At 39.5% G+C, this 24779-nt stretch overlaps 1 protein-coding gene across 6 annotated transcripts in view; it reads right to left on the bottom strand.

The window, feature by feature from the left end:
- Nucleotides 1-20597, bottom strand: part of Pak3 (p21 (RAC1) activated kinase 3) — a 320956-nt gene extending 300359 nt beyond the window's left edge. For 3 of the 6 annotated variants that reach the window (XM_060375412.1, XM_060375420.1, XM_060375416.1), the window contains exon 1: nt 20450-20584. The gene's annotated coding sequence lies outside the window, so the exon portion shown is untranslated. Of the gene's footprint in view, nt 1-20449 lie in introns of all 6 variants that reach the window. The other 3 variants (XM_060375421.1, XM_060375422.1, XM_060375414.1) reach the window with 2 other exon arrangements.
- Nucleotides 20598-24779: the final 4182 nt, after the last annotated feature.

The raw sequence follows: 24779 nt of genomic DNA, 5'->3' as shown, positions 1-24779 counted from the left end.
ATCTGGTTGATCATCTACAGAAATTAAAAAAAAAAAATCTCTTTCTGTGCCTCAGGATTTCAGAAGTGGATCAGTTTGGTGGCTATAACTAATACATTTCTCATGGATGTGATCAAAATACCTGAAAGAAACTACTTAGAAAGGAAGGTGTATTTTGGCTCCTTGCTTCAGAGTTGTCAGTATATCATAGCGTGGAAGGTGTAGCAGAGCAGAGAAAATCACATCAAGCTGTCCAGGAAGCAGAGAGCAGAAATAGGAAGGAGCCCAAGCAAGACTGTAGTCTCCAAAGATAGACCTTCAGTGAACTACTTTTTCTTACCAGGAAGGAGGTACCACCATCTCCTAACAAGATATTTGCAGAGATTTGAATGAGAAATGTCTCCCAGAAGCTCTAATTTTTTAATGCTTGGTCCCCAATAGCTGGCACTGTTTGGGGAGGTTGTGGGAGTTGCAGGTTGGGTAGGAATTATATCACTATGAGTGTGCTTTGAGAGTTTATAACTATTCTCCACTACTAACTCTGCTCCTTGTTCACAGTTCGAAGATGTCTCTCAGCTTCCTGTATCCAGAAACCATGCCTGCCACTTGCTTCCATGCCTCATTGCCATAACAGGCTCTTATCTCTCTGAAACTATAAGCCAAAAATATAAACTCTTTCTTCCAAAAGTTGCTTTTGTTTATGGTGTTTATCACAGCAGCAACAACAAGAAAACCTAACTAATATAATATTCAAGTTTAAGTCTATCAACGAATTAAACCATTCATTAGCGTAGATTGCTCATGATCTAGTCATCTCTGGAAATGTCTTTGCAGATAAACCTAGAGATGTGTTTGGTAGTCCACTAGGTATTTCTTCATCTAATCAAGTTGACAAAACTAATCATCACAGAGACCATGATGAAATTCAGGAATTGGGACAGGTGATCAAGACAGGGTTGTAGTGACAATCTTGGAATATTGGTTTCTTTTAAAAAACAAAGAAATATAAAAATATATTTTTGCTTTATTCCCAGGTATGTGGATATGGGGCTACTTCTGACTGTCCAAACAGCTGACTATGATTTGCTTCATGTTCCAGCAGAGGAGTGGTTTTGCCAGTTGCAGATTGTTTCTGCGGCTGTGTGACATTTGGAATTCTAGAAACTTTTCAGAGAGTATATAAATGGGAGAGCCTTGAGATGCAGGGTTGGTGGTTTTTTGGTCATTCGTGGGGTGGGGTGGTTACAGTTTGTTAGTAGTCATGCTCGAAGAACAAGCAAGAAGAAAGAAATTACAATCCTCCCATCCTTCTTTCTCTCCTATCTAGTGGTGGGGGATGAAACTGGGGGTGGAGGGATAAAGGGTGAGAAGAACCCACAGAGGAGCAAAAACCAGCTACAAGCAAAGAAGAAACAAAAAGAAAGAAATTAGATTCAGGAATGTATTCTCTCTCTCTCTCTCTCTCTCTCTCTCTCTCTCTCTCTCTCTCTCTCTCTCTCTCTCTTTCCCTTTGATCCTTCTTTTTCTCCTATCTACTGATAGGAGAGTGAAACTGGGAGGATAAAGGGTGGACAAAAAAGAAAGACCCACGAAGTAGCAAAGACCAGATATAAGCGAAGAAAGAAATTCGATTCTAGTACCTCTCTCTCCTCTCCTCCTCTCCTCCTCTCCTTCTTTTATCTCCCCTCTCTCCTCTCTCCTCCCTCCTCTCTCCTCTCTCCTCATCTCTCCTCTCATCTCTCCTCTCCTCTTTCCTGTCTCCTCTCCTCTCCTCTCCTCTCCTCTCCTCTCCTCTCCTCTCCTCTCCTCTCCTCTCCTCTCCTCTCCTCTCCTCTCCTCTCCTCTCCTCTCCTCTCCTCTCCTCTCCTCTCCTCTCTTTTCCTCTCCTATCTAGTTATGATAGGAGGATAAAGGGTGGAAAAAAGAACACGCAAAGTAGCAAAGATCAGATTACACAGGGTAGAAATGAAGCTGAGTACAGATAAAAATAGGTCAAAGACTCTTCAAATATAAGGCAGACTTTGTCTCATTCTCTAGCCAGAAACTTCCCCTTAATGGCTCACCGTGACACTCATTCAGAGAAGATGCAATACTATAATTTCCTACAAAGACCAATAAGACTTGTTCCCATGTTACCTCCCAGACTTTATCTTCTAACTCAGCTTCAGCTATATTTGCATTCTTGTGGCCTAGCTCAGGACATCTCTGCACATACTGTTCTCTCTGTAACTTTGCCCACGAGATAGTTGCAGGGATATCTCAGTGAAGGCTACTATGTTTAGAATTCATTCACTCATAATTAAAGTTGAGTGCTTTTCTCAGCATTCTGTACCCCATCTACTGCCACTCCTACGGCTAATGTTTTCTTGGGTAGGCTAGAAGCCAGCAAGCTATATAAATCCTCCTTTTCTAGCTCCCTTGGAGCTGTGCTTACAGGTGTTTTACAGGGACATCTGGCTTATTTTTGTGGGTGCTTTGATTTAATCTCCTGCCTTTCTATTGTAGAGCAAGAACTCTTTTTTTTTTTAACCATTGGAGGATCTGTCTCATAAACTTACTTTTAAAATTTATTTATTTGGTTATTTACTTTACATCCCAACTGTAGCTCTGTCCTTCCTCTAATTCCAATCCCACCCTCCCCCTCTCTCCCTCTATACTCCCCTTTCTACCCCTCAGAAAAAGGGAGCCCCCTACCAACCCAGGATAGGAGGTGACTCTAGTTAATACTCCTAGTGGCAGGGGTCAAGGAGACTAAGGAGCAAAAGCTTTTAACTATTGAGCTACTTCTCCACCTCTCAGAAGCTTCTTGTGAGCAGCAATCTTTGTCGCTTTCTCTACACCCAATACCCACAACATTACCAAGTACAAAGATGTTTGTAACAGATAGCAAAACATTCCTAAGTCCAGGCTCTAAGAAGATTATTCAGAGGACCCAAAGGCATCCACAATAAAAACAAAAGTGATGTTATAAAGTCTGAGAAAAGCTAAGTGAATTAGAAACATAGAGTAGACAAACATAAACAGTAATGCAGGTAGCATATACCCCAAGGTAGCAATTACTCATTTAATATTGCTTTCAACAAAATTTAAGACAGTAATTCATATGCTCATCTGTATATAATTTTCTTATCTGATGGCCTGATTTCTTCTTACCTCTCTGAGAACAATGCATACCAAAAACTTGCAAACAGTACTAGATATCAACTCTTAGGTCTATGAAATGCACAACCCAGAAAAGTGATTCGCCTAAATAAATCTTAATTAAATTTCAGAAAAATTAATATGCAGATTAAGATAAGTAGGTATCATTGGTATAAAAACTGGACTTCATTAATATCCTGTGGATTGTCTACTAAAAAAGCACATAGGCAATAGCTAGTCTATTGTGGTGGTCTTTGTTTGTATTACCAGTAACAATGAGATAGAGGCAAGAGGATCAGAAGTTCAAGGTCATTCCGGTCATTCTTTGGTTAATTTACGTAGTCTGGGATTCCTGAGACTCTGTCTTAATAAAAACAAACAAATGGGAAAAAAAAGCAAAAAAACAGAAGCTCAGGCCATTAGAATGAGAATCTCTGGTAATGAGGCAGATTGTTATACAAAGCTCACCAGGTGATATCAGCAGGTAGCCAACATGTGGCATGCTGATAGATACAGTTATAAGCCAGGGGAGTTTGTTGATGTGCGGTATAAGTCTCAAAAGACACAGATAGAACACTTGGGAGAGAAGATGGAGGGTGACAAGAAAACACAAACATGCCTAGGGATGGAACAGAGACATCTTTAAATTCTGTGTCATAAAAGGAATCATTGGGGTGAAGTTATGCCAGGGGTAAAACCAACTGGAAAGATACTAATTCCTATGAGGACCACCCATTTACAGATGTGTAGATAGAATAAGTTACAGCCAGTATCTAAGAGGGTAGGGTTGGGGATTACCTTTGCCTACAGATTCTTCTTGGGGGCCTTGGAAAAGTGGATGTGAAGTGAACCCCTTGATGCCCGTGGCCATTGGCTATGTATGCTACAATTGATAAGCAAATCAGTCTTAGTAGAAAACTAGGAAATGGTGGTAGGCATAATGACACTGCTTATGTATAACCTTCCAAACAACTGGAAGAAGGTAAGTCTCTGTGGTGTCCAGACTACTTCCAGTAGATGCAGCGCAATGTTTAGTTAGGGAGAGGGTTAAGAATACTAGGTTAGGAGTAGATTCTCAACATTGCGAAGATAGAAGCAAGGAACTGATAGCAACTCTTTATCCAACTGGCAGGCTAAATCTATGCCCACTCTCATTCCATTCCATAACATGTCATTCTTTAGCATCTCTGGTTGAATGCTGGAGCATAAGAAAAGATCCAACTCAGCTCCTTTAAAAAGTAACCTTATAAGTTTGCCAATATTAGGCATGATGTTTCCATAGATTAACCTCTCATCCAGTACATCCTTGGTGTTGTCCCTAAAATGAACCTATAAGGCCTGGGTAGTTATCAGGAACACCTGAAGTGTTATGGAATATGGCCTTTGGCTCTTTTTACTTTCATAAGGACTGTCACCGTTTCTTTCTTTTTTTTTTTTTTTTGCTTTTATTATTTACACTTTATTAACTTTGTATCCCCCCCATAACCCTTGACCCATTTCTCAGTGTCTACAACTTCATGTGATGTACCTGGGGCCCTGAATGTAGCAGGGACAATCTGAGTTGTACCCTAGGAGCTAGTTATGCCTGTCTTTAGTCTCTGGACTCATCATTAAAGCCAGGATTTAGAAAAATGTGATTCACAAGACACATGCATGAAAATTCTTTAGTATGTTCATAAAATGCAAATTTCCAAACTTCACTGCAGACCTGAAGGGTATACAACTCTTGGTAGAATCTTTGAAGGAACTACATAAAAGCAATATATTTCACTGTTGTCTTATTTGAACATGGTAATCCATCTCTATTTGTAAATTTGTGACACCAAATCTAAGACTCCACAGCATGCTAATTGTAGTCCAGTCTCCTGAAAGTCATGCTGTCGACCTCAGGGCCATGAAGCCATACATCTGCCTGAACAACACAGGCACATGAGGATACTTCTACCTTATTGCTGTGTCCAGCCTTGATTATGCTACACTTTCCCATGAGGCAATTCTTTGTGAACGCACGGCCTTTACTATACTATTTAAGGATGCAAACCAAAGTTAGGTCTGTCTTATGTATCAGGGACATAGTAATACTTTTTGAAAGACAATTAACGATTAAATGAAGCTCAAGTCTGTTTCAAAGCACATGAATCTCTTTGAGTGTCACATCTTTTTACTAAATGGTAGTAAAGATATAGCCAAAGAGTTAGTGAGAAAAACAGTTGAAAGAAAAAGGAACTATTTTCTCTATTTAATAACATTTGCTGTATCATATATCAGGCACTTTGTGGGGTATGTAGATGAGTAAAACATGATATTGTTTTCAGAAAATTTAAATCTTACCTAGCAAGACAAAAATTACACTCATATTAATGAGCTTGATCAAAGTCAGACAGTATGATGCAGACACAAAATGGGTACTGTAGATCAAGCACGTGAGAAATCTTACCTAACTTTACTCTGCCCTCAGGCCCTAAACCCAATCCATCTGAAAGTCATTTTGTTCTAACTTAAAAATGTGTACAGAATCTTCTCATTTGTCTTCATGGCTACCACAAGCCTGGTTTAAATCACCAGTTTAAATTTCTTAACTAGGATCATGGCAATCTATCGTAGCCTGGTTTCTCTCCTTGCAGTTCTTCAGCACAGTTTTATATAGCAGCCTAGGCGACATGTTTTAAATGTAAATTACATTAATTTTACTCTTCATTTAAGTGCTTACTAGCTTTCCATCATGTTCAACTTAGAGAACTCATAACTGTGGCTAACAAGCCTCTCTCTGTGTAGTATCTTTCCACAGTGAACATCCTTTTCTTCCTGCGTAACTGTCAAATTTTAGAATATAAATACTTCAAGGACCTACTTTAATGTTTCTGGTTATATTGTTTCCTCTGTGTGGAACACTCTCTGTTTCCGTGTATTCGTATTTTAGGCCACAGCTTACACATAGTTTCCCTCAGAAAGTCCTTTCTTCATGCTACTGCCAATCTCTTTTAGTTCTCCCTTGTAATATCCTTTCAGATTGTGTTGTTGTTTTTCTTTATAGGTTATTATAAGTATCCGAATTAATTTCACCCTGTTTGTATCTTCTACTAGACTCTGAGCTTTGTGAGGATAATCTGGGTCTATTTTCCTTTATAATCACATTCTATGTGCTTAAAGCAGTGCCTACAATATAACAGATGACCAGTATGTACCCTGATGGTAAAAGGTTAAATTTATAAAAAATAAAAAAAAACCTGAACAATACATTAGCCATTACAAATGTTATATATAACCTTAAAGCAAGAAAAAGTAAGACAGAAGCACTGAATAACCCAAAAAGCAGAATTTTCATCAAACAGTCTTTTCGAGTTTCTCAGTACAAAGATGAACACATTCTGAAAGGTCCACAATGTGGTTCATAGCTGGTGGTGGTTAGGGCAGGTTGATGACCAAGATGTAGCATCACACCTTGGGAAGTGGTACTCTTTAAGGCAGGTCCTGTCACCAGGGCTCAATTCCCAGCTCTATTGATCAGGTAGGAATTGTCACTATGGCAGCATGTAATTGCTGAACTCCATGTATTACTTGGGGAGGAGACAAAAGGCTTTTCAGCCTGTTGTCTTGGAGGAATGCCAGAAGGGAATAAATACTTGGCTAGCAGGGCTGACAGAGGAGGCGTGGTAGTTAGGAGGGATAGCTGACAGAACTTCATGTAGTGTAGGACCAGTGTCCTAGGAGAATTGTTAGGTAGCTCTTCTTTTTCCCCATTTTTGTCACCATGTGAACCATTTTCAAGTCCAGAGAATCAGCTGTTCTGCAGAAGTAGACTGAAGGACATTGTGCAATGGTTTTGTAGGAAGTCCTCTCCATGTCAGAAGCTCCTTCAAGCTTACCTAAGACAGTAGATACCTCATAGGAATCAAAGGTCTCAGCTAGGATAGTTTGGACCAAGGTGTACCATACACTGGAAAGTCAAGAGCCAAGGAACCTAGAGAGGTATTAAGGATGGCAACAAAACAATGATAGCAATACCTGGAATAATACTTGAATGTTCCATGAAGTATACTAAGAGCTTTGCAGGAATCATCTCACTTATTCTTAAAAAAAATTCTGAGCACAAGGGTCTTTCCTGAGACTGATGCTCTAAGCAAGGACTATGCATGGAGATAACCTAAGACCCCTGCACAGATGTAGCCCATGGCAGTTCAGTATCCAAGTGGGTTCCATTGTAATAGGAACAGGGACTGTCTCTGACATGAACTGATTGGCCTGCTCTTTAATTACCTCCCCCTGAGGAGGAAGCAGCCTTAGCAGGCCACAGAAGAAGACAATGCATCCACTCCTGATGAGACCTAATAGACTAGCATCAGAAGGAAAGAAAAGAAGACCTCCCATATCAGTGGACTTGGGGAGGGGCATGCATGCAGAGGGTGGAGGAAGGGAGGGATTAGGATGTGAGGAGGGAGGGAATCACAAAGGAGATACAAAGTGAATAAATTGTAATTAATAGAGAATTTTTAAAAAGAATAATAAATAAATAAATTTAAAAAAATAATAAAACCCTTAAGATTAACTGTCATCATTGCCCCCATTGCTTTGGTGAAGAAACAAAGGTTTAAAGAGTCCAAATGACTGATCCAGAGACCTGAAGACTCAAACATCCCCACGGAACTTGAAGAAATCTTGACTCAAATAAGACTGACAAAAGTAGCAGTACAAAGACAAACACTGTCTATAAGGACATGTAAATTATCTGATTCTTTTTCACAATTCCATGAAAAGGTAAGTACTTATGGTATACTTCTCCTTCACATATTAAGAGAATTGGGTGATTAACTAATATTTCCAGGAGTATATAACTTGGAGGTAGAGAACTAGTCTGGTATCCACAAGACTTTTGAGTTGGTTCCATGTTTACCACTGCAAAAGCAAACATGAAAAAGAAACACCATAGTGGGAGATAGATTTACACGTAGCACTGCATTGTGTTTTTCCTCAAAACAGATATTTTGCTAGAAAAATCATAAGTACACCAGGTTGCAATACAAATGTTTCACTTAAGACTTTGGATTGGTTTGAATAAGAACTGCCCCCATAGGTTCATTTATTTAAATTCTTGGTCATTAGAGAGTGGTACTATTTGACCACTCTCTAAGTGGTCAAATTAGGAGGAGTGGCCTTGTTGGAGTAGATATGGCCTTGTTGGAGGACATGTGTCACTAGGGGTGGACTTTGGGGTTTCAAATGCTCAAGCCAGTTCACTTCTTACTGCCTATGGATCAAGATGCAGAACTCTTAGCTACCTCTCCAGCACCATGTCTGCCTGTCTGCCACCATGCTTCCTGTCCTCATGACAATAGACCAAAATCTCTGGATATTTAAGCCATACCCAGCAAAATATTTTCCTTCATAAGAGCTGCCATAGTTATGGTGTCTCTTCACAGCAACAGAACACAAAGACAGAAGTTGTACTTAATGATAATACTAAAATGGAGAACATTCAGTAGAAGTCAGACTTTGAACTAGCAATATGCAGTCTGAAACTCTTACAATATTGAGCAGAAGAAACAAGTTCTACTTCCTACAAAAACATATGAATCAAAAGGACCCACTCTCTATGTTTTTCTGTATTTCCAGGTTTTGGATGAAAGCAATCAAAAAACTACATGAAATCTTCAACACTTCTTACTAAACAGTTCTCTTAGATGATATTATCCAAACATTCTAATTTCAGTGTAGTGGGTATATTTAAGGCTAAGCTATAATATTTGATAGGTTAGGTGCATTACTTTTTAAGCTTGTGTGTGTGTGTGTGTGTGTGTGTGGTATGTGTGTACATGCTCTTGCCATGTGCCCATGGGGAGATTATAGGACAATTTGCAGGGGTTGGTCCTCTCCTCTCATGTGAGATTGAACTTGGGGTATCAGACTTGGATTGTAAGCACCTTTATGTACTAAGATATCTTGATGGTCCCAGGTTTTTGTTTGTTTGTTTTTAATGGAAATTTCTAGAATTTTTATGAAAAATATTTTTTGTTATGCACTTAGGGGGGTGACATGAGCATGCCACAGCAAGCTTTATGAAAAATATTTCTTTGTCATGCACTTGGGAGGGGGGTAAATGAGCATGCCATAGCAAGCTTTTAGAGTTCATAGGATATCTTTCAAGAATTGCTCCTTGCCTTCCATTTTTTGAGGCAACGTCTTTCTTGCTGTTTTTGCTGCTGCAATATATAATCCATAGATGGCCTTTGAACTTTCATAAAATTCTGATGTTTCTGCCTCCCATGTTACCATAGGAGAAGTAAAACTACAGACAATTGCCACCAAATCTAGCTTTCTACATAGGTACTAGCTCAAACTCAAGTCCTCATACTTGCTCAGCTAACACTTTTACCTACTGAGCCATCTACTTGGCCCCAGAGTATCTGTATTTTGGACTACATTCCTTTCACAGCAGCCTGGATGTAATGATTTGACTCCTCCAATATCTCCACAAGAAAGGGAGACTAAGGATCATGACAGATGGAAGAACAAGCCTAGAGAAGCAGAATCACTTGTCAGCATTAAATATGGAGCAAACTACTGATCTTGTTACAAGAAAGACCCTGGTTCCTTGATGTCTATTGACTATCATGATTGAAAATGGCAATAAAGATGACAGACACTGCAGAAAACGGCTTCAAGTATTCTCCTGAGAACTCAAAATCAAAGGGGATTTTTAGAGAAATAATACCTAGCACAGAATATTACCAAAGAGAGACAAGAAAAAGAAACCAAATGGCTCAAAATTATTTTCCATATGTATTTTATACTTTTCATTTTTTTGAGATTATAATATAATTACATTTCTCTCCTTCCTTTCCTCCCTCCAAGCCTTCTCATATACCCAAGAATCCAAGTCAATAAGACTTGTCACCTTATTTCTGGGTCCTTCTCCTAGCTTTCAACCTTCATTTCAATCTCCTAGCAATTAAAAACATCCAGAAATTTACTCTTGGCTTCTCTGAGATCCTCTAGACCCTTGGTATCAGCTTTCTGATAAGAGCAAAAGGAAATATATATATATATATATATATGTGTGTGTGTGTGTGTGTGTGTGTGTGTGTGTTACTCTTTATATGATTTGGGAGACTAACAGTAATCACAGGGGCCTCAGGAATTGACCTTTAAGTGCCAATATATGCAGATATAGTCAATTATCAGATCCCAAATCTCAAAACAAATCTTGTACACCTATCCCTACAATGTTAGACAAAAATAGCCCTGGAAACATTATGCTGACATTCAAAAGCACTACTTCACTTTCTTTCCCTTTCTTTAAAGTTATTTCTGAGACCAGATAAAGTCTATCTATTGCTCATGCATTTCCTTTAGGCATAAAATAACTGTACTACCAGTAGGATCTTTAAGAGCAGACTAGCCTTGACTCTTGATGTCCTAGGACAACACAGACAGATTCACGGTGTCACTTCCTCAACTGAGAGAATTTGTGCAAGCTATTCAACTGCTTCTTGCCTTGTTTTCTGTCTCTGTGAAATGAAAATGCTGATAATATTGACTCTACAGTATTGTAGAGAGAATCACATGGGACATGCAGAGTAGTGCTGTACTTGGCATATAATGAATGTTCAATAAATGGGAGCTATATAGAAAAAGGAAGACTGTCTGTCTCTGAAAGCCAGCCTAAAGAAAGAATCTCCATAGTTCTACCTTTCCATGTAGTGAAGGCAAAGGCTAAAAGGCTGAAACACAAGGTACTAGCTAGGTAAGGCAAATGGAAGCTGATGCTGACTCCTTTCCTTCTGTTATCTTGAGGACAGGATTGTATTGAAACAGTCTCCACACCAGATCAAACCAAACTAGTGATTTGATCAGGGAGGGACATTTCAAGTATTTGGAGGCTGGAGGTAGCTAATGAATGATCATCTAGGCTGCTGAGATCTTGTGGTACAGGAGAGATGCCATGCAACTCTGTAACTTTAATAATTGCAAGGCAAACCAAAGTTGAAGCAGTTAAATAATGTGGAAACTCAAAAGAGAAGCAAAGAACAGTGTTGGTCCATAGTTCTATGAGCTCAGGATATAATCTTGTCTATTTTCAATAATTATTTTACAGAAGGATTATTTGTACTTACCTCCATCTTGAAATGTAAAATGTCCACATCAGTGATTAAGCAGTTTCTTCTTACAAAGTTGATATAATGAGAAAGAACAGACGGCTCTGCATTCACCTCTGGAGAAACCCACGTTGGGGAATTAGCTGAAATACAGCCTCCTCCACCTTTGGAAAATGCTCTTACTTTCTTGGGCCAGAAAGTGCCAGAGAATCTGCCTTTCCCTAGGGTAGAGTCCCAATCTCCTCCAGAATCACCATGAAGTTAGTCCTAAATAGAATTCTTAGTCTGTACCTGGAGTTTCACATTCTGCTAGTTAAGGTGTATCTTCCTATATAATTACTAACAAAATGAGAACTGAAACACAGGTCTTCTGCCTCCCAATTCACTGGAAATGCCATTTTTGATCTGTCCTTATTTTAAATTCCTTCCTTCCTTCTGTTCTTCATGTTGAAAATGCAAACAAATGTTTATTCCTGATTTTATCCAGAATTTTAAAAACAACCTTACATTCACAGGCTAATTCATTATGTAAAAAACATGACATTCCCTAGTTTTATCAAAAGTAACAAGTTGTTACATGTGAAAGAAAAGTCAGATATCTAAGCACATGCTTGTAATCTCAAGACTTGGGACTGAGAGGCTCACAAGTTCCAATCCAGTTGGAGATAAGTTAGATGATGAAAAAGCATACAAACAAAACAAACCAAACAAAAACACAGGGAGGGGCACAGTGGGTAAAACGCTTGATACCCAGTGAAAACACTTAAGTTTATTGCCCCAGAACTCACATAAAGCCGAAACACGGAAGTAGGTGTCTGTCGTCCACCACTTCTTTGGTGAGGTGACAGGCAGAAATGGAAGTTCACAGGTCAACAAACCAAGTGTGCATTGAAAAGTAAGAAGTTTTTTTTTTTTTTCTGTCTCAAAAAACTGAGGTGGAAATGTAAGAACAGACACCTAAAGATATCCTGTGACCTCGACCATATGTCATGCATAGCACATGCTTCACACACACACACACACACACACACACACCATGCACAAACACAAAAGATAAAAAAACATGTCAAATGATAAAGACTTTGTTTAAAAATAAAATACCCTTTACTCTAGTAATCAGTACAAATGCATCATATGATTTATGTGTAGAAAGCATAGCTGTGTTTTTCTGTTGAAATTTTAAAGCATTCACCACTAACAAAGAAGCAACCCAGCTTGAAATCAGGACATTCATTAGCTTAACAACTGAAACAATTTTTTAAGGCAACAAAGATTAAGGATGACAACATCTGCCTGTAAGCTCTCCTCTGAACTTTTCCTACTCTAGTCTGATCTCTTTGAAGAGAAAATAGATGTATTAAATAAGACCTAAAATCATTTGCCAAATACCAAGATTTTGAAGTGAGAAACCACAATTCATAATTGTCAATAACTCAAGTAACCTCAATCATTCCTTTGAGGGTAATAACCCACCCATTTTCCAATAGCTTGGAAAGATTTCTGTAGTTGGTTGTGCAAATGCCACCTTAGAGAAAGTGAATGGGTGGATAACTGCAAAGGGCATTCCTAGCTCTATCAAACTAGAGGCTTTACTTTGAAGGCACTTATATTCCTCTCTAGAGAAGTTGGCAAATTGTTAGATAACAAGTGGCAGTGAATATGTCAGAGCCTTTCCTGGTAATGTCTAATTAGGAATGTTTTCCCCTTTCAGATAAATTCACCATCTACATAACAAATAAGCAAAAACTGTCACAGCTTTCATGCTCTCCTATAGCTCTTTCACACTCAAAGGATGTCAGTTCTCACCATGCTCTTCAGACAATCCTTAACTCATTCAAATGATCACTCTGATTTCTATCTGCCTCTGAATTATAGTGCCTACCACTTATCTAAAGCAAACAGCAGAACCCCTTCATCCACAACTGAATGTTGCCAGAGAAGAGGAATAAGCAGTTGAAGGAAGGCCAGGCCAGTAAAGAGAGGAAGCCACACCTGTGCCTTCTTGCTACTATTCCCTTTGCAGAGTGACATCACTGTTTATTTCTCTTTAAATACTTCTCATGGGAAGGCCTCAAATTTGTCTCTTTGCAGCAAGTACAATTAGACAGTCGCTGATTAATACTGAACATTCAATGTCCAGAACATTCTAGTATCTATCTCATTAACCTCCAAGGTCAGTGCACATGCAACAATAACATTTTCCCAAGTTTCTTTTTGTTTGTTTGTTTGTCTTTAAATTTTCCTAATTTACATTTTGAGAATTATACAGTATATTTTGATCATATTCTTTACCCTCTCCCAACCCCTCTGAGATCCTTCTCCACCTATCCAACTACTCCTGAGTATGGAGCCTGCCATGGTGCGTGTCTGATACACCCACTGTCACTTTCCTTGACAAAAACTGATTTCCCTCTCCCAGTAGTTATCAATTACATATAGCTTTTTAGCAAAGGGTAGGACTTGGTACCCACTTAACCCTTCTCTCCATGCTGTGATTTCAGTTGGTCTGAGATTGTGTTGGTCTTGTGCCTGCTGCCACATGTTTCCTAATACAATGTATAGTTCTTAAGTCAGTCTGTCACAGGCTGGTGTTTTGGTCACTGCCAGCAGAGGTAAACCTAAAAAGCCATCTATTTCACAGGGACTTTACAGGGATGTGCTCTAGAAAATTCTTTAAATACAGTTCTAGTTGGAAATGTATTAAAAAGCATGTTTGCTTAAATTACTAAAGATGAATATTTATTACATATGTTCCATGTATTGCTAGGGTTTCTTGCTTCTCTTCTTTCGTAGGATCCAACATGACTTACTGTCTAGCATTTGATTAAGGACCAGCATGAATATTTTATGATGTGACATCCTAGCAAGCTGACTACACAGGAGAGCAGGCCCAAATCCCAGGAATAGCTGGGCAACACAAAATGTATTTGATCAGAAAGGAAAGGGGGGAAAAAACTTTATCTCACAGTTGGGTGGGAAGAAATGGGGTTGTTGAGAGGTTGATAAAGAAAGGAGTTGAGGAAGGTTAATATATTTGAAATACATTTCATGAAATTAGGAAAGAATTCATAAAACATTATACACAAATAATTTTTATTTTTATATTAATTACAGGTTATTTACTTTGTCCCCTTCCTCATTCCCTCCCAATCCTATCCTCCCTCCCTCATCTCCTTACTACCCCTATCTAAGTACACTGATAGGGGAGGTCCTCCTCCTCTTCCAACTGACCCTAGCCTATCAAGTCTCATCAGGACTGGCTGTAATATAGATAGGCTGTGGTGTTCTTCCACAATATTCAGCCCCTTCTCCTTAATCTCTGACGTCCTTTCAAGGTCACAGTGTTCCAGCTTTTGATACAACTTTTTGTTTTGCTCATTTCTTTTTTATTGAAAAAAAAAAAAAAGATTTTATGCTTTGTACTCTTCCTCAGTCTTCTCACATCCCCCTATATTCTCCCCACCCAATTCCTCTCCCTTTCTCTCTCTCTCGAGAAAACATATAAACAAAACAAATCATAATTTTAAAAACAGAACATGAGAAACACACACACACAAAACCATAAACACACAAAATTAGCGAAGATAATGCAAGCAAAAGAACAGTAAGAAATTTTCCCAGCATATTTAAATTTTTTTATTGATTACAATTTATTCACTTTGTATCCCAGCTCTAACCTCTTCCCTTATCCATTCCCTATCCCACCCTCCCTCCCTCATCTTCTCCCATGCCCCTCTCCAAGTCCACTGATAGGGGAGGTCCTCCTCCCCTTCCCCCTGACCCTAGCCTATCAGGTCTCATCAGGACTGGCTGCATTTTCTTCCTCTGTGGCCTGGTAAGGCTGCCTGTCCCCCTTCAGGGGGAAGCGATCAAAGAGTCAGCCACTGAGTTTATGTCAGAGACAGTCCCTGTTCTCCTTACTAGGCTACCCAGTAAGAATTTTTAAAAGTGCCGAAACAAAGCAATGAGACGGGTCTGTGGAAATACTATTGAGTTCTTTTTCTATTGGCCATCTACTGCTAGGCATAGAGCCTGCCCTTCAGTGTGGTTGAGAACTTCCTACTTGAATACTGCACCTACATCTCTACCATCTCTGCCTTCCTGCTGCAACTACTCCCATGTTCACCCTTTCCTTTCAAAATTCATTATCTTTTCTTAACTACTATTGTTACATGTATACACACATATGTAAATACACTCACACACACAAACACACACACATATATATGTATATCACACACTCAAATACACACACATATATACAACTGAGTCTATTTAGAGTTGCTTATATGTACATGTGTTCAGGGCTGACTATTTGGAATAGGATAACCTATGTAGAAGCTCATCCTTGGAGGAAACTGATCCTACCTCTCTCAGGAGCAATTGACCACCTACAGCTATTCACCCAGAAGTGGGACATTGTAGAATTCCTCTTGCCCATGTTAGCATGTCATTTTGTAATGTCATTATGCTAGGTGTGTTCAGGTAACTACTGAAATTTCTTAGATACACTTTTCCTGTCAACTCTGGCGATTATCTAGCATTGTGTGCCCTGAGTCCCTAGTTCTTACATTTCTTCTGTCCCTGCTTTTGTAGGGTATTCTGCTCTAGGTTCTCAGTGTGTGATTCAAACACCCCAGTTTTTACATCTTGGTAGTTTTAAATCTATTTTAAAAACAAAGAGCCCTATGAAGCCTTATGAATACCCAATACTTACTCTTTAGCTGGCTACTTGGCTTGGTGAGTCAGAAGAAATCGGGAGGCAGTACATTGGGCTGGCAGGATGGCTCATTCTTAGTGGGTAAAGACATTTTCCTGACAATATGAGTTTAATCTCCAGGACACACACGGTAGAAGGAAAGGACCGTCTCCTGAAAGTTTGTGTCTGACCTCCACAGGTGTGCCCACTCCTATCCCAAAGAAAAAACTTTTTTATTTATTAGGGTGACTATTATCACTTGGTAGCTATATGACCTTGGGCAAGTCAGTTCTCTTGTCCTCATTTTATCATCCAAACAAAACTTCCACAGAATTTACCTTCCATGATTCTTTACTCCTAGTCTAATATCACAATTATGTGTCCCAGAACACAAAATAGCTATCATTTCACTTTTCAGCAACACACTGTTGTAAAGTCGAAAAGACTTCTTTTATGCATGGCTAAGTGAAATCCTTCCTATTGCAACTGCAACTTGTTTTCATGTGGAGAACTAATTGTTGCAGAGAAGAGTCTAAAATCAAAACCTCCAACAATCCCTGATCAGGTTCAATCTCAAGTTTGCTATGGTGATTAGCTATTAATTCTCAAGTGGTCCATTCTCCACTGAAAGAAGTTTGTAAAGAAAAGAATTTACAACATTAAGTCAGTCAGGAAAGCTCAATGCTCATGAGAATACAATTTCGTTTGTATTTACATTCCCTTAAAGATGGCCTCAGCACTGACAAAATACTGTATTGCAAACAAGACCCCAACCTTGAATGGCAACTTGAGTTACTGGAGAGGAACCCTGAAGCCATGAGCTCTCAGAAATGACCCTTGAGAATGGTTTCTGAAAAAAAAAATTAGTGTGAAGAATAAAATCAACTATCCAACCAAATTTAATTCCCACCCTCAGTGTTCTCTGGTCAGCAGAATGTGCTCAGATTTGATGGGGTTTACTGAATCTGTACTGATGGCAACTGCAGATCAGGAAATTAAAGGGCACAGTGAAATTTCCAGGATGTGAAAGGAAATAAGCTCAGAGAACTGAGTTACCTAAGATTGAATAAGAATAGGTCCTCATAGTCAAAGCAGAGCAGAGAATTGAGGTCAGTTGCCCATATGCAGAAGATAAACAGGATTTTGGTCTGAATAGTCAGGGATGATTTCCGTAATTCTTCACTTCCCCTCATAATAACCTGGAGTTCATATACAGCTTTTTTGTTTTTTCTGAGGAGCTCAAAATACTTGCAAAGATATTATCTTAGTTGTCATCACACCATCACAAGCAGTGAGAGTAATGATTACTATCAGCTTCATTTTATAGGAGGAGGAGGGAAGAAAGTCTGACACTGGTGAAGCCAAATCATCCAGCTCATCTTTCATCCGTGTTTACCCAGCAAGGTACCAACTGCCTCTGAGCTCAGGAGAAGGATCTATTTGATCAGCATAGTCCTCAAATACTCTTAACACCAATCTAACAATTGGAACACCGGGATTTTATAGGCAAACATATAGGCAATTCTATATATGTCTCCTTTCCTGGAGAGTCACAATATGCATTTGCCTAGCAGACTCTTTTAGAAGCTCTGGAATTAACAAACCTATGCTCTTTAAGCAAAAAGTTTTCAAAGCTGACTTCAAAACTCTCTCTCTTCCCCACCCTCTCACTCTATCTGACCTATGAGTGTTCTGTCTTATTTGAAATGCATATCCAGAAGTACTGGACCAGGACTTGTGTTGATAGCAGACAGATCAGCTCCACACCAACCCAAGCTAATAGGCACTGGGGCATGGTCTTTTCTTTTTGGAGATATTGGCTGATACATTCTGTTATCCAAAGCTAATGAGCAAAGAACTTTCATGCAACCAAAGGATATCAGGCCACTCTTTTTTAGTGCATTCATTGGACAAATGACCTAAGAAGCAGATTCTACTCCAGCCCATTTCTGCTTATATTTCTTTCAACCAGAACCCAGGGCTACTGGAGGTTTCATTTAAGGGGAGAAGTGTTTATGGTGCTAAGTCAAATTATAGGAGTTCATACTCTGAACCAGCAAAACCTTGGACCATCAGGCATTTTTAGAGGGAATCATGAACCTCCAGGTTCCGTCCTAGTAGTATTCATCAGCCTATGTAATCAACATGGACAGAGTAAAACAGAAGAGTCCAAATGAGCTTCTGGTGTATCATAATTGCATGAGTATTAGAGTAGTCATTATATATTCATTTCAAAAAAGTACAGAGCACAAAAATCTTGCGCTACCGTTAATTACCAGTGACACTACTAAAAGTACCTAAAATGTTAAAAGTCCCTGAAGATTCTGCCCTGGTTAATTTCATATGAATTAAATGACAAAAGATCACAGCTAATAGATTTGATATTTATTGCTATCATTTTCTTATTTTCTCTTACTGTTTATTAAACATTCACAGCATGAGGGAAAATACCAGCATTGAAATTGGTAACTTGTTGTATAAGAAGTCTATGTAATGCAGATATACCTGTTTTTATACACTGGCTATGTGAAAAATTCTATGGAAATGTAATTTTGGGAAAAAAAAAACACATATGTTCACTATAAAGGCCCAGAGAGGGAGTGTTTTTATTTTAAGAGTATCTGACTGTGAGCCCATTTGTAAAGCAGCAAATTCTGCGACCTGAATGTGTTCCATTAAGCTCATTTGCACTTCATATCTACAATCACATATATCAGATATGCTTAAAGCAAAATACACATATATTAATAAATGAGGCAAGCATTTCTTGATGGGGCTGCCTTTCGGTTGTCACCAAATCTGTAATACTGGCTCTTTTCAGATTCATCATTATTCATCATTCTAATCCACAGAGACCAATTCTGGATTGCAGAGATTTTGACAATAATACTTCAGGTTCCCTGCAGTTTTACTTAAGTATGACCTCTCTGCTTTTGCACATGCTGCTCATTGAGCTTAGGATTCCACTTTCCACTTAGCCACCTGGTGCATTCATTCCACAAGACTTGTTTGACTCATATGTCACTTTCCCAGGGAAGCCTATCTTGATCTTAACCCCACCCCCAGCTTGGCACCTCTCCTCAGTGCTTCCCCAGTATCCTGCCCATCCCTTGTCATGCAGTTTCCAAGCTCTTGCTTGCATAACAGCCTACACCCCCTGAGAACTGATGTTTTATTCATTTCCATTTTCCAGTACCTAACATTTATGGCAGGTGTGCAATAAATGTTGGTTGTTTGGCTGGTCGAAATTCTTAACTGCTTGTTTTAGGACTTGAAAAGCAATGCATTATCAGAAGCACAAATAAAAATGTTCAAGAAAAGTTAAGGAGTTTTGTTCATTTTTACTGGTCTTTCTTTGGTTCAAAACAAAATGGCTACACACTTTATCTTGTGTTACAAGGAAAAAAACAATCCTGTAGAGTATTCCTGATTAATTAATAAGTGCACATGATTTGTTCCCATTTCTCTGAACATGCAACTATGTCCTAGCACAACACAAATGTCCTCCCTGTAAAGAAGAAATGAGGCTCTACTAATCACATGAGGTGGAGAAGGCACTGCAGAGTTCACCTTTAAGAACATTGGAATCTCATTGGCTGGGAGAAGAAAGTATGCCAAAAAAGTTAGGAATCTTCTGTAGGTGGGGTTGTGGGATCACAATCAAGATGTCCGCTGGGCTTTGGTCAACCTAGGTGGAAATTTCACATCCAGAAAGTACTAAGCAACTGTCCCAGGCACGCAGGGAGCAGGGCGGTTCCATCACTTTGAAGTCATCATCACCCTTCCAATGTGGGCAGAACAGGTTGGACCTGATCAGCTTGCCTGCATGTTGCTGCAGTCAGGCTTGGCATGCGATGAGACCCAAGGACATGAAATGCCAACAGCAACCCAGCCCCATGGCACAGAACACACACAGACACATAGTGAGAGAGATAGAGAGAGTCAAATGCACCAGTCAAACTCACACAAAATTCCACACAAAATCCACACCACGTCCCTGGCACACAGTACTGCATTCCTGTATGCCCAGTCATACACAGGGAGCGCCCCCCCCCACATTCTCTTACTTCCCTAGTGTGCAGTGGCACACACCCCACACCATTAGCAGACTGCAGCCTAACCAGGATCTGGAAGCTGCTAAGAACTGGTTTTGTCCTGTGTAACAAAGCCCCAGGCCCCCAGGTGCCCAGCTGGATCCACTCCATCCATCTCTCCCCGCCCCCATCCCTCAGCTCCCAGAACAAGAGAAAGCTCAGCTTTGGGATGTGGATGCTGGGATTGGGGGCGCAAAGAAAGAGCTTTAGGAATGGGTGGGAGCCGGGAGCAGGAGTCTGAGTAGCTTCAGTGCTCTCTCGCCATGAACCAAGAGGGAAGAAATGGCAAAAGGACAGAGGTGCCTCTCTACACTATCTCCCCGAATCTATTCATAAGGCAACACAGAAAACTGGGAAATACTCTCCCCTTCTCTGCCTTAAGCTCCTCCCAGAGCCACCAGTGTTCCAGCAACCCACCACAAAGCACCCCCCCCAGCACAAACCTGTTCCAACCTCTTCGTGGCAGGAGAGAAGGGAAGCTGCTGCCGAGGATTCTGCCTTTAGCTGCTGGGAGGAGCCGGGGATGGGAGGAGGAGGAGCAGGGATTGGGGGAGGAAGAAGGATGAGAGGGGATAGGCGATCACAGCAGCAGCAGTGGCAGTGGTAGAAGGAGGAGGAAGGGAATGAGGAGGCTGCTTCAGTGGCAGCTGCTAAGGATGCTCTGGCTAGAGGCAGGGCTGAATGTGTGGGGTGTGGGCTCACGTGCACCCCATAGCCCAGGGATGGGCGCGCCTCTGGGTGTGTGAGAGTCTGGGTGTATTTTGATCGTGTTTGTTTCAATTTGGACCCAATCTTGAACTTGCTGTTCCTGCAGCCAGGTGGAAGTGAAACTCTTTAAGTCTCCCAAGCCAAACTGTTGAAGTGTTTGGACCTGGGGGGGGGGGTGAAAAAGAGGAGGCACAAGGATCCCCTTCTTTTAGCCTCCCCCCCCCAGCACTAGTAAGTTTGAATCTGCATCCACTTCTGGGACCTCTATAGCCAAAAAGTAAAACAGACTAAGGAAAGTCACATGCTTTGAATGTATTGCAGGGCTGATTGTTGTTTGAACTACTCAGAGGATAGTTTTTTAGTTTTTGTTTGTTTGTTTCTTTGTTTTGATTTTTGGTGTTTTGTTTTTGTTTGTTTGTTTGTTTGTTTATTTTGTCTTCGCTAGGGTTAACTCATGAATTGGATTGCCCAGAGCTTGAGCAACATTCGACATCTTCTCCATTCTTTCCATTGTTTCATCTTGACACTTGTAACCAAGGTGGCATATCATCAATCCTCTTGTTAGTCCACTCTCCTATCAAGTCCACAGTACTATCAAGACCTCTGATTTCTTTGATATCTGAATGTCACAGAGTCTTCATACTGTCTTTTTTTTTTCCTTGCTAGAGTAAGGTACTCATTTACATGAGAACCAAGGCTAGTTTCCTGATAAGAGGTATATTGATTATTATGAACTAAGCTTTAGATCAGTGTGGACCTGTGTGCATCTCTAAAGCTAAGAAGACAATTGTGAAAGGCACAGTTTTCTTTTGCGATTCAATATTTGATGAACTCCTAGGTTGGAGCCTTGGTTGGAAGTCACTTTTCCACCATTTTTGAGTACTTTGTCTAATGATTGGCACTCAAAGAGCACTTTGAGATTTACACAGCACACTCTAGTCACAAGTTCCCTACAAAAGCATCCCTGTGACATAGGCAGAGAGGATACCATCATTCCCATCTTACAAACGACAAACTGAAGTTCCTCAAGGTTAAGTAGATTGTCTAACATTACATGCCAATAGGTGAAAGATCCAGAACAAGGGCCTCAGTCTTTAGAGTGTTAGGCCAAATTTTTCTTTTAAAATTATACTTCAAAAAGGATTTTCAGCACTTTTGTCTCTATGAAGGTATATATCTATGGTAATGACTTTAAGTATCAATATTATTTACATATGTAAGCACAATGAAATTTCCTCAAATTAGCAATTGTCTTCCTTAAGACCTTAGCTCTCTGGTGATTATAAACACAAAAATGACCCAAATGGCTTTTGATCAACCCTGTCAAAAGAATTGGGCGATCCACCATGGCATTCCAGAGGACACAGTTATAAAGCTGAATGTATGTAAATACCAAGTTTAGGTGACATACATCCGGCATTTGCTTTCTGGCTTCATTCATTCATCTGGTTGTAACTTTAGGTGACCTGTATGAATAAATCTGAGTATTTAGATTGGCAAAAAAAAAAAAAAGAAAAATAATAATAAGAAATTTCAGGAGGCTAAAGGTGTCACTCAAGACCAAGGACTATTCATGGAGATAACCTAGAACCCCTGCATAGATGTAGCACATGACAGTTCAGTGTCCAAGTGGGTTACACAGTAATGGGAAGAGGCACTGCCTCTGACATAATCTGATTGGCCTGCTCTTTAATTACCTCCCCCTGAGGGGGGAGCAGCCTTACCAGGCCACAGAAGATGGCAATGCAGCCACTCCTGATGAGATCTGATAGACTAGGATCAGAAGGAAGGATAGGAGGACCTCCCCTATCAGTGGACTTGCAGAGGGGCATGCGTGAAGAAGGGAGAGAAAGGGTGGGATCGGGAGGGGAGGAGGGGGGCTTATGGGGAGATACAAAGTGAATAAAGTTTAATTAATAATATAAATAAATAAATAAATAAATAAATAAAAGAGTTAAGAACACAGAGGACCCAAGTGTGGTTTCCAGAACCAATTTTGAAAAGATCACAACTACCTATAATTATGCCAGTTCCAAGCAATTTAACACCCCCTTTTAGCCTCCACTGGCACCAGCAATCAAATACACATACCTACACACAGATACATGTGAATACACATGATTAAAAAAACAGTTTATTAAGAAAAGAAAATTTCAAATTCATTGGTACAGTAAAGAAAGTTGATGGTACTAACTAAAATATGATTTTATTGCCAAAGTGATTTCAGTTAAGTTGATGCATCTCAATGTACTGCACATGATAATGGATTCAATAAGGCATTTTATACCTCAATCTCAAACTCACAGAAAGAATTATCTCTTTGATTTTGCTACTAGTGGTATAAGCATAATTGGAAACAAATTTGCAGACGTATAATAGAAATATAGTCTTGATTTTATTAGGACAATATGTTTGTAAGTGGTTTCCCCACAAGCTACACCTGTCTCCTCCCTAGGCCATGAAAGTGAATGATTGCCACCAAAAAAGGAAATCTGTATACTACACAGCAGACCAAGAATTCTATAAATCTAGGGAAGAAAGCTAGGGATAACAGGCAAAGCTCATCTCTGGAGCCAGGCTGGTTGTCATTATTCCAGAAAAAATAAGCAGTGATATCTTTAATGAGACTCCATGAAAAACCAACAACTTTATTGTTGTTGTTTTAAGACAGTGGTACTCAACCTTCCTAATTCTATGACCCTTTAATGCAGTTCCTCTTGCTGTGGTGACTACCCATCATAAAATTATTTTGCTACTGTAATTTTGCTATTGTTGTGAATTATAATGTAAATATATGTGTTTTCCAATGGTCTTAGGCAACCTATGTGATAGGGTCATTTGACCCATAAAGGAGTTACAACCTACAAGTTGAGAACCATTGTTTGAACATAGTTCTCACTCTGTATCCCTGGTTGGCCAGAACTTACCTTAGAGGCCAGGCTACCCTTAAACCTAGAGAGATCTTCCTGCCAAACACTGGCATTAAAGATGTGCAGCCCCATGTCTAGCCCCAGAAGACATCTTTTATCAGTACTGACTCAGTATTGAGGGAACACAAAAGGATACTTTGCTTTTCTTCAGGGTAATATCAAATCTTGATGACATTAGATACATAGGAAAAACAAGTACATATGATATATTCTTTGCAGTTTTGGAAAACAGCATGGACCAAGGTCAGGACCAGACAGGGATGCTGAAAAGTGAACACTTAGGATTTAGCAGTGGATTGTGTTTTGGATTCTTTCTATTTGTAGTCAGTATGATTGACTGGAATGCCATGCATGATAAAGACTTTAAAACAATGTACATAGTTTATTCAAAGAAGTACATTGCTAAACAAATTTCCATTTATCAAAAATCAAATAAAGAACTCCACTGAGAATCTATCAGAAATACCTAAATTTGATACTCCTTCAAGGACTCCCTGTTCCAGTCTGGTATCAAGTAGACAATTCTTATTCAAGCCTTGCCAAGCAAAGAGAGATTGAGTCATAACAATGTTAAGAGCCAAGCTGTAAAAAAGTTGGGAAGAAAGTGAAATCTGTCTCAGCCATCCTTCTACTCTTTCTCTGTTTACTCTTTTATTCCCACTTTCAACTTTTGGTCATCAAAGTCCTTTCAAACAAGGAAAAGGGAGCTTGAGTAGTTCATTCACAACTAAATACCTGAATATTTTCTAATGCTCTTTTTTTTTTTTTTAATAAAAAAGATCAACAATAAGAGACAAGGGAAAACTCAGTGAAATGGTTCCTGGTAGAAGTTCGGACTTATAATGTGTGAAAAGCGGTTAGATAAACTTTGAGTAACTTCAGTACTCAGTGTGATACTCTTCATGAATAAAAGAAAAAAACTGGAATTTTAATTCATGCCATAACAGAAGTGCAGGTTAGTAAGCAATGTGGATTACTTTATTCAGTCTTACCCACTTGCTTTTTGGATAATCAAACAAGAGCTCATAAAGGATCAATCTCTTTCCCAGAAGCACATAGCTCCCAAGAGCTAGGGCAATGACTTGAATAGCCAGTGCAGAACTCTTTTCATTACTCTGTTACTCCATCATCAACT

Source organism: Meriones unguiculatus, chromosome X, assembly GCF_030254825.1.
Source record: "Meriones unguiculatus strain TT.TT164.6M chromosome X, Bangor_MerUng_6.1, whole genome shotgun sequence".
Lineage (NCBI taxonomy): Eukaryota > Metazoa > Chordata > Mammalia > Rodentia > Muridae > Meriones > Meriones unguiculatus.
This window is presented reverse-complemented; position numbering and strand designations above follow the sequence as displayed.